The 16,189-nt window shown below is 46.9% G+C and overlaps 1 long non-coding RNA gene across 1 annotated transcript; it reads left to right on the plus strand.

The window, feature by feature from the left end:
- The first annotated feature begins 819 nt into the window (after positions 1–819).
- LOC127561722 (uncharacterized) lies at positions 820–3,479 on the plus strand. Its single transcript, XR_007953517.1, has 3 exons — positions 820–2,551; positions 2,696–2,719; positions 2,888–3,479. It is a non-coding gene; the product is annotated as an uncharacterized LOC127561722 (long non-coding RNA).
- The last annotated feature ends 12,710 nt before the right edge of the window (positions 3,480–16,189 follow it).

The raw sequence follows: 16,189 nt of genomic DNA on the forward strand, positions 1-16,189 counted from the left end.
CACAAGCAGGCAGTGATTCACTATGTAGATCACGAGCCCCATGAGCCCCCACTAGTGTGCTTCCCTTTAGGAATCAGTCGGTACATTCAGTCAGCTCTTAGCAAAGGCTAGAGTGGCGGAGAAAGAAGAGCCACATAAATCACTCCTCCCACAAACTGTGACCTGTTCTACCCCAATCTGTGCCGGGTTCCTGTAGAGAACTTAGCCGCGTGTGGAGAAGGCAGCTTAGAACTTGTGGTACCCCGAGGTCTGGAAGACTTCTCCACAGTCCCATGGTGGGCGCGGTGTCCGGTAGGGGGGCTGCTCAAGCCCAGAAGTGCATTTTTCCTGAGAGCTCTTATACAGAGTCCCCTAAGGCCTCTTCTTCTCTAAACCCAACCCTCTATTGCCAGGGACATGATCCTGGTCACTATTTCTTCTACTGATTCTCTCTCTTAAGCTTTAATTGCTGGATATTTTACATTTTTTCTATTAATCCCAAGGGTTGTGACTAATTCTTTTAGCGGGTCACTAGATGCTTCCTATGTGATGTCATTTGTCATTATTCAGTGACTGAAGTTCTATCATCCTTAAATTGATTAAAGAACTTAATTGCACCATATTGTGGTTGGATATAGGACAACTCCCTTATATTCCTTCACTTTTTGTGATTATTCTGTACTTCAGAAACTGCAAGTGACAGAGAATCTTACATCCTCTCTGTTATACATCGTCGCATGGGGAAAGCATGTTAGTGACTGCCCAAGGATCAAATGACCATCTCGCCCTCACTCCCAAACCAAAAGTTCCTTTCTTGTCCCCCATTTCCCTACATTTCCCCCCCTGTTAGGTTCTAGGCTCCTGAGAGCATCTTGGGAAGAATTCTCCAAATTCCCAGATCAGGCTCTTTATTTTTATTTATTTATTTATGTAAAACTTTTAGCTTTCAAAACACATGCACAGATAATCTTCAGCATTCACCCTTGCAAAACCTTGTGTCCCCCAATTTTTTTCTCCCTTCCTTCCTCCCATTTTCTCTCCAAGATGTCAAATAATCTTAAACCGTGCGATTCTTCCATACAGATCTCCACAGTTATCTTGCTGCACAAGAAAAATCTAATCAAAAAGGAAAAAAAATGAGAAAGGAAACAAAATGCAAACAAACGACCACAAAAAGTGAAAATCCTATGTTGTGTGATCCACCCTCAGTCCCCAGTCCCTCTCTGGGGGCCGATGGTCTCTCCATCACGACCATTGGGACTGGCCTGAATCCCCTCGCTGTTGACAAGAACCACGTCCACCAGAATTGATCATTGCACAGTCTTCTTGTTGCCGTGTACGGTGATCCCCTGGTCCTGCTCACTTCCCTCAGCCTCAGTTCCTGTGAGTCTCTCTGGCCTCTCTGAATCCTCCCGCTGGTCGTTTCCTACAGAACAATAATATTCCCTCACATCCCTATCCCCTTACTCATTGTGCCGTCCTCCCTGACGGCGTCCCCTCAGTGTCCTCCCTTGGCCACCACACGAGGGGCCGCCAAGCTTCACACGTGTGGGTCCTTTTCTTTCTTACAATCTCTTTGGGACGCCGTAGGGAGGTGACTGAATCACAGTCTGATGGCCCCTTGGGCGGAGTCCCAGAGTGCTCCCCAGAACGGCTGCCTCGGCTCACACTCCTCCTCTTCTGCCTTTTTAAAGCATGGACTTAGAACCTGATGAAGACCGAGGGGACTTGATTAGTCGTTGCATCCAAGCCTTCCTTTTTAAAGGGCAGGAAATAACGGTCCTGGGGCTTGTCCAAAGTCATGCAGGTAATAAGCGTGGGATTTGAACCCAGGACCTCTGATTCCAAATCTGTTTCTCTTTCCACTCTATGCATGGCCTTGTCCCTTTGGAAATAGGGATGAGTGTCCTGAACTAGGTCTGCCCTCTTTTGGGGCCATTTGTTACCAGGAACAAGCCTTCACAAGGGGGTCCCACAGCTGGCTGCTGGGCTTTGGTTAAGGGAAGTTATCGGCCAGTGAGTTAGGGATGAGGAGGTGACCAGAGTTAAAATCAGTCTGGGAACAAGATCAGGGGGTTGGCCTGTGACTAGGAGGTCAGTCTGTGACTAGGGTAGGAGGTCAGTCTGTGAATAACATTAGAGGTCAGTCTGACTAGAGTTGGAGGTCAGTCTGTGACTAGGATAGGAGGTCAGTCTGTGACTAGGATAGGAGGTCAGTCTGTGACTAGGGTTGGAGGTCAGTCTGTGACTAGGGTCGGAGGTCAGTCTGTGATTAGGCTTGGAGGTCAGTCTGTGACTAGGGCTGGAGGTCAGTCTGTGAATAAGGTTAGAGGTCAGTCTGTGACTAAGGTTGGAGGTCAGTCTGTGACTAGAGTTGGAGGTCAGTCTGTGACTAGGGTCAGAGGTCAGTCTGTGACTAGGCTTGGAGGTCAGTCTGTGACTAGGGCTGGAGGTCAGTCTGTGAATAAGGTTAGAGGTCAGTCTGTGACTAAGGTTGGAGGTCAGTCTGTGACTAGAGTTGGAGGTCAGTCTGTGACTAGGGTCAGAGGTCAGTCTGTGACTAGAGTTGGAGGTCAGTCTGTGACTAGGGTCAGAGGTCAGTCTGTGACTAGGGTTGAAGGTCAGCCTGTGACTAGGGTTGAAGGTCAGCCTGTGACTAGGGTTGAAGGTCAGCTTGTGACTAGGGCTAGAGGTCAGTCTGTGACTAGGGTCAGAGGTCAGCCTGTGACTAGGGTTGGAGGTCAGCTTGTGACTAGGGTCAGAGGTCAGTCTGTGACTAGGTTCGGAGGTCAGTCTGTGACTAGGGTTGGAGGTCACTCTGTGACTAGGGCTGGAGGTCAGTCTGTGAATAAGGTTAGAGGTCAGTCTGTGACTAAGGTTGGAGGTCAGTCTGTGACTAGGGCTGGAGGTCAGTCTGTGACTAGGGTCAGAGGTCAGTCTGTGACTAGGGTTGGAGGTCAGTCTGTGACTAGAGTTGGAGGTCAGCCTGTGACTAGAGTCAGAGGTCAGCCTTGACTAGGGTTGGAGGTCAGTCTGTGGCCAGGCCTGGTACACAGTCTGTTACTGAGGTTAAAATTCTGAGTCTTGGTTAGCAGCTCGCTAGTAATTCTGACTAAGAGTCAGATGTGGCTGGGTTCGTGGGGTCGGCGTGCACTGGTCATCGGGGCGTCCGTTTGGGGAGATCCCAAGCCGACGTCCGGCTGCAGGCGGCCCGGGATCCCGGGTCAGGGCCTGGTGGTGGGGCCCTCAGGCCGGCTCCGTGGCCCCGCTCCCGGGAGCTGCACGTGGCCGGGGGAGGCCCCTCGCTGGGCTGCTGGCAGGGCCGGCCGACATTCCTCGTGACTGATTGTGCGCGGCCGACGGCTCGGGAGCCAAGGCCCGGACAGGTTTTTCGCGTTAGGGAGCTGGAAGCCTCTCTGGGCAGGGCCTGCACAGGCGGCTGCAGCTCGGGGCCTTGGCTGTGCGTGAGCTCATCTTACCCTTGGCAGCCCTCGGACCTCGAGGCAGGTTGGAAAATTTCACACTTGTTGTTGACCCTCCGGCCACGGCCTGTCCCTTGGGGGGGGGACGGGGAGCTGGGCCTCGGAGGCTGGGGGCTGTCCCCGATGACCCCCGGCCACCCCGCCCTGGCTGGGGTCTTCTCCAAGCTCAAGCTCGGGGTCTCTGCTGAAGACGCCCCTCGGAGCAGGCCTTAGAGCGAGCATCCATTGGGCTTCTCTGCTGTTCCACCCGATCAACAATCTCTGTCTTCTCCCTGCGCACAGACCCACTTCTTCCCCGTTCCCTCCCTTTACTCGTGCCGTTTTCCCCTCCTTGGAGCACTCTTTCTGCCCTCCGGAATCCTCCCCAGACGTGCTTCAGTTCAACAATTCAGACAAGCATTTATGGAGCACCTACTGTATGCTGGTCCCTGGTTAGCACTGAGATACAGAGATAAAAAATGGGACGATCCCTACCTCAGGACCCTCCTGCTGGAAGACCAGCTCACGTGCGTCCTCCATGTCCTAGTCTCCCTGCTCTGGTTTCTGAGCATTTACCGGACGCTCTGGACCGCATGGGGAAGACCTTCCTTCTTGGGGGCCTTTACATTTCTCTGACTGTTTACACCTTGTCCCTTCCCTCCCCCTCCCCCTGCTTCCCACAAGCCAGTGAGCTCCTTCCATAGGCTCATTTTCTGCATGGTTTTCCTCCTGACCCCTTTAGGGGTTTTCTTGGTCGGCCATTTCCTTCTCCGGCTCCCCTTACAGACGAGGAAATGGAGGCACACGGGGTGAAATGACTCGGCCGCTGGTGTCCGAGGCTGGATTTGAACTCCAGACTTCCGGCCCACGCTCTGTGCACTACGGCAGCCCGGCCGCTTTAAGCCCAGAGAAGGGGACCCACCGAACGAATCACAGGAAGCTTTGAAATCTCTTACTTTACAGAGAAAAAAAGGGGAGCAAATTTGCCCCAAGGTCATAGAGCGGCTGAGCTGAGATTTGAACTCAGTTTCCACGAGGGCCATGGCGAGCGGGCCTGGACTTCCCCATCATTGGAGTCGCCTCTCAGATATAGATGGAAAGAAAGCTGGATTTAAAGCCGAAGCACCCGCGCGGGCACTGGAGCCCTACTAAAACCAGCGTCACTTTGGGCAAGTTCTTTAACCTCCATCTGCAAAAGGGGCTGATTACGTGCTCTCCAAGGCTCCTTCCAGCTCCGGACAGGGACACTCTGATCCCACGCTCTTCCCTCGGGCCCGCGCTTGTTCTTCAGCTTTCTCCGCGGGGTGGGTTGACACAGCCCAGCCATGCACAAAGTGCCCGGGGCCTTCGTGACTAAGGTCCCTCGCCCTTCCGCTGGTCTGCTTACGCCTCCATGCCTTCGTCTGGGTGACTCTCCCTCCGCTCTCAGTGCTCCCCTTTGGGGTTCCCTCCTCACCAGGGCTTCCTCCATCCCCTTCCCCTCCTTGTTCTCCGCCCGGGCCTCTAGCAATTATAGAGAGCACATACGGGGAGCACCATCACCTTCCCTGTGCTTTGTGTCCGGTCCTAGAAGACGGGAGAATGTTCAGGTCTGTATTTTTGTGACCAGGTGCCCTGGGCCAGGGGGCAGAGACTGGGACACCTTCAAGGCTCGATGGGGACAGATCCTGGCTGTAAACAGGGAGTCACTGCATCTCTCTAGGACTGTAATAGAGAAGCTGACTTGCGTTAGTGGAGGGCATTTCCTCTCCCGGGAGTTCCCTATGCTGAAGAGACCAGAGGTAAACATTTTAAGGTTTTCAAAGCACTTTGTGTATGTTTTCTCAACTGACCCTCACAGCAACCTTGTGAGATGGGGGCTCTTATTATCCCCATTTTACAGATGAGGAAACTGAGGCAGACAGAAGATGGACTTGCCCTGGCCAAATCTGGCTCTTCTGAACATTAAGCACTGTTTACACTGTGTTACGTAACTGCCTAAAGTGCTGTGCTGCCCACCTGCCAAGTCTGCGACGGTGCAGAAGGAGAAAACACGGTTCCCGTTCTCAGCCTCGTTGGGGAGATGAGATTGCGCTCCTGCCCAAGGAGAGCACCCAGAAGCACTTGCGGCCAGATGGCCGAGTTATAAGACAGACACTCAAAGTTCTACTTGGATTCAGGAAGGGAGAGCCGCACATGGGTCGCAATAATCAGGGCAAGCTTCCTGGAAGAGGTGGTCCTTGGCCTGAGGCCCTGGCACGTCTGCTGCCCTAGCCCCAGACACCCTACAGAGAGCTCGTGCAATAGCTTCCTGCAGATGTTCAAGCTGGAGGAAAGAATCCTCACTTGCTGGGGGGGGGGGCTGCATTTATCCACTGTCCCCCCCCCATGGCACGACAACCACCCCTGCCCCTTCCCATCAGGCCTCGAGGGGCTGATGGCTGCGGGGAAGAGAGGCTGGGGGAGATGCGGCCTCGGGCCCCTGTGAGAAAAGGCTTGAACGGGCTCCTGTGTGAAGAAATGGGTCAGCCCGGCTGCCATATTCGGAGCCAGCTTTCTGTCCACTCTGACATACTGAACCATTTAGAATGAATTTCACGCTCAGTCCCCTAATTGAGAACATCTTCATGTTCGTTTGGAAAAACAGAGGTCTTGCTTCAGCCGCCTGAAATCAATTGGAAACAAAGCCTCCCTTCCCCCCAAGGTCCTTCGAGGAGAAAACAAGGGGAAGGAGAGCAGCCGAGGGGACCCAGCAGCCCCCTGGAGCCGCCCCCGGTGCCCAGGTGAGGACGCTTCCTCCCCGCCCCCGGCCGAGCCGCCTCCATTTTCTGGGTGGCCTTTGGCAAAATGAAACCGTGTGGAAGGTCTGGTCTCCACGGTCCCACAGGCTTTCCTCTGTTTGGTTTCCTCAGAGGGAAGCAAGAGGCAGCTCCAAGAGTTCGGTTCACTTGGGATAACTGGAATCTCAGGTTAATTTACTGAATGCTTGCCTTCTTCATGGGGTGTGGTCAAAGGTTAAACTTGTTCTGCATTCAAGGCCCTTGATTAATCAGAGGATCAAAGGTCCACAAAATAACAGATTTAGAGCAGGAACAGCTCTCAGAGGCTGTCTGTTGTCACCCACCACCTCCCACCCCTTTGGGGCCCAGGGAGATTTACCCAAGATCACATAATAGTTAGTAAGGTAGGATCTGAACCCATTCCAAGCTCGCCTCCTCCCACGCTCCTTTGAGAAGAACCCTCATTCAAGGGCCTCCTCACAAGACTCCTGCATTCTCCTCAGCTCAAAATCTTTCTGTTCCTATGTTATACCCCTCCCCAAATTCCTTGTAGGCCTAAACCCTAAGGTGTAGGACATGGCTTTGTCCATGGAAGAGATTCTAGAGTCCAGTCTAACCTCTTTGTTTTATAGAAGAGGAAACAGGAAGTGATTTCCTTCCCTCCCTACTCCAGCCCTCTGCTCTGTTTCACTTCTCTGGCTTCTTGGATAATAAAGAGGTAGAAAAGTTTTTTAAGCCATCTGCTCTCCCTCCCCCCGCTTTCTGATTGGGAAACTGAGGCACAGAGAAGTGAAGTGACTTGTCCGGGATAGCCATTAAGCATCTGAGGCAAAATTTGAACCCAGACCTGACTGACCACAAAGCCTATGCTTTCCCCCCTGGAAAGGTTGTTGTTTGTCCCATGACATCAGGGAGGGAGACGATACCATGACTTGCACATGTAGTGGATTTCAGAGGGGGGGAGCGGTCCCAAGTCACCAGCCTCATTCTCTCCTCCAGAGCCATCTGGGACCCAGGAGGACCAGAACCGGCCCTGAATGTGCCAGTCACCGAGGGGATCCATCGGAACCCGGAGGGACCAAAACAGCCGTGTCCCATTGGACTGAAAGAAAGATCTGGACTTTGTGAGCTGCTCAGATGGTACAGATCCAAGGCAGCTGTGAAATCTCTGTCCAGGAGCTCCCCAATGTTGTCTTTACCTCTCAGGAGAGCGCAGAAGGAAGGGCTCTGAGAGCCAGAGGATTTTACATGGGATCCTGGAGATGATAGGGATTTATCGAACCAGGAAGCCATAGGGTTCCACCTGACCTCCGGCAGCCTCTGGCACGGGAAATAGGGAGCCGCAGAGCAGAGGGAGCAGCTTGGGTGTCCTCGGCCCAACAACAGCTGAGATGCCCTTCGGGGCTATCAGCCGAGGAGACTGGAGCCATCCGTGAGCCTAATGATTTCCGGCCCTGCTCTTGTTTGAAAAGAGCCAGACAGCCTCTTGAAGACGTTCCCTGGTGTGGCGGCTGCCAAACAGCCGGGATCGGGCAGGAGCATGGCCGGGAAGGAGCGCGGGGACAGCACAGGACACAACTGAACGGCGGAAAACACCAAACTGGGTCTTACAAAACCGAGTGAGAGACAGTCAAAATATAAACAATCCCCTTTGTAAACAACGCGGCCGTTTGATTGTGAAATGCAGCACCGTGACATGGAGAGGGAGCCTCTTAGGAAACTTTTTCTTTTTTTAATGAAATAGAACAGTCTGGACAGGAAGAGGCTGGGACAAGCCCAGTGGATTTGGGAATCAGGGAAGCAGAGCCTTCGTTCGAGCTGGAGTTATTAGAAGGGACCTTGAGAAAGGGTGTCTGGGCCTTCATTTCCCCAAAAAGGAAACCGAATCCCACAGAACATAAGGGACCCCCCCAACCCCACCTCACCCCATGACTTAGAGGTAGAACAAGGCTGAAACCCAAGGCTTCTGACCTGGAGACCTTCAAGGCTCCACTATCCTGTGGCGTTAACTAGCTGCACACTCTGGGAATTCCCTCCCAGCCTCAGTTTCCTCACCTGCAGAATGGGTGCCTACTTCACAGGGGATGCTACGAGGCTCAAAGGAGATAATGGAGGAGAAAGTGTTTTGCAAAATTTAGATGGGAAAAAATGGAAACAAAATGAAATGTCTTTGAAATGTGGGCTGGACAGTAGAGTCAGGGGCACAAAATGTTCCTTGCAGAACTAGTGGCCTATGACTTACAAATGTGACATGCAAATGGTCGTTTACACAGTCTCCCCCTCACCACCGTCAGTGGTATGCTGGTAAATGTTTAACAAGTGGCTTTCTGGGGGGGAGGGGAAGATGTATGTGTGACACACTTTTAAATTTTGTCTGCATGATCAACATTTTCTCTGCTCTTTCTTAAGTCAAGACAATCCACAAAACAATGAGCAAGCCCTTATTTATAGCATTTGCCAATTTTTAAAATGTAAAGGCTCACTGTGAAAATTTAACAATCGGCTCAGAGCCCATTCAGGCTGGCTCCAGCTCATCCCTGCTCCATCTTTGTTGTTGTTCAGTTGTTTCAGTCATGTTCGACTTTTCATGACCCCATTTTGGGTTTTCTTAGCAGAAATATTGCAGTAGTTGGCCATCTCCTTCTCCAGTTCATTTGGTGGGTGAGGAAACTGAGGAAGAAGGGGTTAGGTGACTTGTCTAGGGCCACACAGCTCATACCTGTCTATGGCTGGACTCCAGGCCCAGCGCTCTGTGCACTCTGGCGCCCTTTTGCGGCCTATTGTTGAAGTCTGTAAAATCAGAATCCCTTAGACTGTGATTGAGGAGATGGGCCTGGGCAGATTCAGGTGGGACCCCATTCCTGGGCTCTGGGCCAAGGGTGGACAGAGGGCTCCCTGACAAGATGAGCCCCCAGACTCGCCCTCCCAGACACCCACCAGAGCGTGTCATTCATGAAAGGCCCCAGCCCTGGTATCTCCATACTTAGACAAAGGGGGCAGGAGAGTCTGGCAATAATCACCTTGTTCTTTTGTTTAACAGAATAGGCAGCAGAGCACATGGAAAGAGAAGCAACTAGCTTGTTGTCATGGTCTCGAGGGCTGGTTCTGATGCTGTGTGATCTTGGGACAGTCATGGCCCCTTCTTGGGCTTCAGTTTTCCTTTCTGATCAATAACTTCTGTGATTTACAAACATCCCTTATGAACAGCCACTTGTACCCTTCACTCAACAGTGTGTGGTTTTAGAAGGAGAGGATTTGGGTTCGAGTCACACCTGGGGTGCTTTACTACCCGTGAGATGTTGGTCCGGTCATTTGACTCCTTTGCTCCTCAATTTCTCTATCTGCAAACTAAAGAGGGAAAAGGTGCCCTGAAGGGTCTTTGAAGTTTCTTCCACCTGATCTATATCCAGCTCCCAAGCAGGAGACAGAGAGGAAACAGAAGGGGGGTGAAGGGGGGGAGGTACAGAGAGACACAGAAACAGAGACAGAAAGGAAACAGGAGAGAGAGAGAGAGAGAGAGAGAGAGAGAGAGAGAGACAAAGAGATAGAGACAGAGAGACAGAGAGACAGAGAGAGAGACAGAGAGAGAGAGACAGAGAGAGAGACAGAGAAACAGAGAGACAGACAGACAGACAGACACACACACACACACAGAGAAAGAGACAGAGAGACAGACAGATAGCACTATTGTGGTAGAGAAACAGGGGGGAAAGAGAGACAGAGAGAGGCTGAGAGGAAAGAGAGAGGGGGAGGAAAGCGGGAGGAAGGGCTGTGTGTACGTGAGAGAAATTGCCCGATGTGGAATTAATTGAGCTGTGAGCAGTCAAAGAGAGGGTCAAAGGAGTGAGAACAGCATGTGTGCAGTCCCTGGGAGGAGGAGGGGGGTTGCCAGTAACTTCGCGGGCTCCTCGCTCTTTCCCAGCGCCTCCTCTCTCTCCCTCTGAGAGATCACATACGGGCTGTTCTCACTCCCGTGGCTGCCTTTCACTGCTCACAGCTCAGTTAATTCCACATCAGGAAATTACTCACCCCGACACACACATCCTCTTTAACTCCCTTTCCCCTCTGGTCTCTCTTCCAACATTTGTCATCTTACCTCAGGAAAGTCTTCCTTTTTTCCTTTCCTCCCTTTCTCCCTTATTGCATTTCCGAGCCAAGAAAAGGCCAGATCGTAGCGCGCAGATGAGTTGTGTGCTAATGATGCACCTATGTCCAAGAGAAGAAAAGCCAGACGTTTTGAAGTGAAATTAGACACAACCAAGAGCCAGCATCGTGTCTCTAAAACCCTTGAAAGTGTCCAGGGGCCCTTTTAGACTCTTCACAGAGGTCTCCATTTACCTTCTTCTATTCTTCTAGTTGAACCTGTTCCTGTCCTCCCAAGGCACTAGCACTCACGACCCAAAACTTTGATTATACTATTTATTTTCGTTTTTTCTCTATCATTAATGACAATAATAATAGTTTATGTTTCTATAGCCCTCGTGAAGCACTGTTCTCCTGACAACTTGGTGAGGAAGGTTGTAGAATTCCCCCCAGTCTCATAGATGTTGATCTTCAATACCATGGGGTGAACCCTGGATGAATCGGGCCTGCAACTCAATCCTGTTATCCAAGTAGACAAACAAAACAGACGCACAAATAACATGGCAGTGATGGAGGTGAAAGGGCAGGGTGAGCGATTGAGAAAGGCCCCAAGCACTTGGCAGCTGAGCTGGACTTTAGAAGAAGCAGAATTCCAAGAGTCAGAAGAGTATATTGCAGAGATGGGAGGGGACCGCCTGTGCAAAGGCACAGAGATGAGAGCTGACTGGAGTGTCATGTGGGAGAAACAGAAGAGGAATTATTGGTGAGAAAGGGAGAGAGGTTGTGAAGGGCTTTACATGTCAGGCAATAAACTTTTTAAAAGTTGTGATTATGAGGCAATTCCAATAGACTCGTGATAGAAAGAGCCATCCACATTCAGAGAGAACTATGGAGACTGAAGGTGGATCAAAGCATAGGATTTTCAGATTTTTGCTGTCATTTGCTTTTTTTTCTTTCTTGTGTTTTTTTTCCCTTTTCGATCTGATTTTTCTTGTACAGCATGACAAATATGGAAATATGTTCAGAAGAATTGTATGTTTAATCTATATTGCATTGCTTGCTGTCTTGAGGAGAGGACAAAGGTGAATGTTGAAAATGCAATTTTTTCGGTGATTAGAGCAACAATTCGTTTTATAACAAAAAATCTCTTCCTGAAACTTAAGGGCTTTAAAAAAATAAGTATTTTAAGTAAGTCAAACAGAAGATCCTCAAATCTATACCATGATTCAGAAAGATGAAGTGATTGAATTTAAGAAAAATGTGTATATATGAATAATTTGCTTTTATTTGCAAAATAATGTCATCGTTGCGCTTGAAAAACTACCAGCTCTGCAAATGAATGGAAAAAAATTAAGTAATGTTTTTTAATCATTTGATCAGTTAATTGAAACAATTCTCATTTTCTTGAAAATATCCCACATTTTAATATATGAATGCGTCAGGAACTCATTTGTCATGGACAAGTCTCATATCTTTGATCTTATTCATCTGAACAAGAATGGTTAATAAACTCGCACTGTGATATTATACTGAATCAAGCAGTTGAACCTGAAAATATTATGATGTTTTGGCTACCAGGGAATAAGGAATTCTCTGAATGATCCAATAAAGCAATACAGATTACGGTTAGGCCCTGATTAACGCCAATAGTGAATCCTCTGAAGTGGTTACATGTATTTAAATTTACACTATTCATAGTTATATGGTAATTGGTTCCAGCCCATTGGAAATATGCAGGGCAAATTCAAATGAGACCTCTTCATGGAATTCATGTTTGTAATATATTATTTGTGTCCTTTTTCTTTCTTCATTTTTTTTTTCGTTTTGCTGCTATAACTGTAAACAAAATAATGATTTATATTAATGTTTAAAAAAAGAATTGTAAGAAGAAATATCATCAATGGCACATTTTGAGTAAATACACCAAAAAAACAAACCCCAAAACAAAACAAACTCACCCACCATATGAATAAAATTGTTATTTAATAAGTACTATATTCAAAAATTATAAGCATTTTTTAAAATCAGAGACAAAATCTGCATATTGCATTTTTATTGGTTATGTAAGATGTGTGACGATATAGAATAGTAATAAATTTTAAATTTTATTTTATTAAAATATATACTAAGAAACTGTTTGCATAAATTGCTTTATGATACAATTTAAGAAGCAGGTGAGTAACACAGTACACTAGACCTGAATTGAAATCCAGCTTCAACTGTTTACTAATTGTGTGACCTTGGGCAAATCACTTAATATCTGTCTATCCAGTTTTCTTAGTTGTAAAATAAGCTTATTAATATATTCTACCTCACAGGACTATTAAATTAGAATTAACTTGATAATATTTGTAAAGTATTTAGCAGAGAGTATAGAACATAGTAAGCAATTAATTAACCTCATCTTCCTCCCTCCCTTCCTCCTTCCTTCCTTCCTTCCTCCTCCCTCCTTCCCTCCCTCCTTCCCTTCCTTCCTTCTTTCTTTTCTTTCTTCCTTCCTTCCTTCTTTCTTTTCTTCTTTCCTTCCTTCCTTCCTTCCTTCCTTCCTTCCTTCCTTCCTTCCTTCCTTCCTTCCTTCCTTCCTCCCTCCCTCCTTCCCTCCCTCCCTCCTTCCTTCCTTCTTTCTTTTCTTTCTTCCTTCCTTCCTTCCTTCTTTCTTTTCTTCTTTCTTCTCTTCTTTCCTTCCTTCCTTTCTTCCTCCCTCCCTCCTTCCCTCCTTTTCTTCCTTCCTTCCTTCCTCCTCCCTCCTTCCTTCCTTCCTTCCTTCCTGTCTAAAGGAAACTTCCCCAGACTTAGCCTTCCAGGAAGCTGTTCTGGAACGCTTGCTCAGGCTGGCCCTGGCTCTTAAAAGCAGTGTCCCAGGCTCTGAAAGCTGGCTGGAGGGCCACAGTCAACAATGTCAGGACAAGGCTGGGAGACTGAGCCACATGCTCCATTGCATTAATGAATAATCCAAGAGCAAGAGGGAAGAATGGACATGGATGCCAGTATGGCTTCCTCGGGCTACAGAAGACTGGAAACCAGCTAACCGGTCCTAGGAAAATGGGAAAACCAACTGGGGAAAGGCCATGAGGGGCTCGAGTCGGTCGTTGGCAAAGGGGACTCTGAACGGACCGAGCGATTGCTTCACAAAAAGCAGGAGCCACAAGGGGCGACTAGAGTGGGAGTCGGAGGTCAGCCAGCTGGACAGAGCATGTGTCATCGTCCTCATCTGAGAGCTATTGGATGATTACACAGTGTCCAGAAAATGTTCCAACATCTGCATTAATGGAGACGACTGGAAGAAGGAAAGGCATGGATAATTCAAAACAGCAGAGACCCCAAGCGCCATTTCTCCTTCCGCAACGGGGCCCGTCCCGCCAGCACCGGACCTTCCCAGTGAAACTTGGACCAGGCTGACATTCACACGAGCTCCTTCCTCTAAGCCGGGCAGCCCCTGGTATACTGGCTGGGAAGGGGAAGACAGCTTGGGGTCAGAAATTTGCAATGGATGACCCCTATTTGGCTCATCCAGAGTGGACTCAGACAAAGAGATTGGGTTTTCCCCTTCTTTAAACACTGGCACAGTGGACAAGCCTGGTAGGACAGGACTCACTTTCCCATGATACCTAGGATCCAAGGGAAAAATGCTAAGAGGGAGTCCTCTGACTATCCATCCCCCACTTCTATCTCACCTAATCCCTTTTATCTCACCTAATCCCTCTTTTCTGTACCACCTTTTCCAAATTCCAACTGTTCAAGCTCTCCCTTGGATTTGGGGGGGTGGATGGAGCCCCAAACCTGGAGTCAGGAAGATCTGACTCCAAATCCAACTTTAGATACTGTCTATATAAACCCAGGCAATCCATTTAACCCTATTTACCTCAGTTTCCTCATCTGTAAAATGGGGATACTAAAGCTCCTCAGGATTATTGTGAGGATCAGATGAGATAACTTTAAAGTATTTAGCACAATGCCTGGCACACAATGGGTAATATATAAATATTATATAAATAAATATAAATATAATAATATGTATGTGTTTTAAAATATGCTTTGTCTACTATTTATGATTTTTATATTTATCTGTTTCAGTAGAATGTATGATCCTTGAGGGCAGAGAGCACTGGATGTTGTCGGTGAATCTTTAGCACTTAGCATTTTTCATTGAAGTCTGACTCTTTGTGATCCTCATTTTTTGCTTTTTTGAGGATTTTCTTGGCAAAGACTGGAGTGGTTTGCCATCTCCTTCTTTATCTCTTTTACAGATGAGGACACTGAAACCAACAGGATTAAGTGATTGGCTAACAAGTATCTGAGGCAGAATTTGATTTTTTTTAACTTTGTCTTTCTTTTTAAGTAAGCAATTTATTTTTTACATTTTTATTTAAAAAATAGAAAAGAAATACAAAACAAAACAAAACAAAAACATTGTTATGTGCCAATAGAACATCAGGGAGGATTCAAAATATATAACAACAAATTACCAGTTCAAGAAAGTATATCTATATATATACTTTCATTCCCCCCCCCAATATCTCTAAACAGGCTACAGTTAAAAAGAGACACGTATAAATATATAGATATATACATACACATACCTCCCCACCCACACATATCTTTCCTATCTCTACTGACTCTTTGCTTTAATTCTGCTCTTAACTTGCCTTACTATTTCTTAATCTCCCCAACTCTTGGATCCTTCCTTGGTCTTCTTCCCTCACCCTTTGCTTCTCTGTTCACCCACCCCTCCATCCTTATTTCTTTATAGATTTTGGAAGGTGCTACACTCTTCATGGTATATATATAGTGTTGCCCATTTAACCCATTCCATATATGAGTAGGTTTTCAGAAACATGAGCCTTCCTCTCCCCTCTAGTGACTCTGTATGTATTCTTCCTCTGCATCTCAGTTGTATTACATAATTACTATTTTTACCTTACCTCTGCCCCAAACTTTCTTTTCAGCTTTCCTATTATTGATATCAATCTTAAATTTTTGGTATACATTCCCCAAGTTAAAGAAAAAAAAAAAACAATTTGTCCATGTTGAGTTACTTGAAATTGATCTTTGATATTGGCCCATATGTTATATTTTCCATTAAGTTCCATTTTGATTGATAGAAAGTCTTGAAAATCTGCAAATTCATCAAAGGTCCATTTTATCTCATTCAATATTATAGATAATTTGCTGGATATGATATTTTTGGCCACAGATCTAGTAGATACGATTCCAGAACCTGCAGTCTTTTATTGTGGCTGCTAAGTCTTGTACAAGTCTAATTGTAGTTCCAGTGTATTTAAATTGGCTTTTTCTTGTTTCTTGCAAAATTTTCTCTTTGATCTGAGGTTTTGATCTAATTGGTAATAATATTCCTATCTGTTTTCCACAAAGGATCTCATTGAAGTGGTAATCGGTGGATTTTTCCTATTTCTATTTTCCCTTCATACTCTATCATTCCAGGATAATTTTCCTGTATTATTTCATGAATTAGTTGTGTCAAGGCTCTTTTTTTGGTCACAATTTTCAGGCAGTCCAATTATTTATTTATATTTTTTTCTTGATCTGTTCTCCAGATCTGTTGTTTTTCTTATAAGATGCTTCACATTCTGTTCTATTTTTTCATTCTTTATAATATGTTTTGTTATTTTTTGGTGTCTCATAGCTTCACAAGCTTTCCCTTGTCCAACTCTAATTTGCAAAGAGTTATTTTCATCTTTGAGACTCTATCTCCCTTTCTATTTAGTTAACTTTTTTTCATAATCTTGTTTTTCTTGGATGGCTTTAATTTTATTTTAGGGCTTTTTAAAAGTTTTTCCTCGATGTCTTTCATTTGATTTCTAAATTCTTTTTTGAGTTCTATAAATTCTCTGTGGGCAGGGAGCCATTTCATATTACTCTTTGGGGTAGAAACTTTTTTTACTTCAG

Source organism: Antechinus flavipes, chromosome 4 (assembly GCF_016432865.1).
Source record: "Antechinus flavipes isolate AdamAnt ecotype Samford, QLD, Australia chromosome 4, AdamAnt_v2, whole genome shotgun sequence".
NCBI lineage: Eukaryota > Metazoa > Chordata > Mammalia > Dasyuromorphia > Dasyuridae > Antechinus > Antechinus flavipes.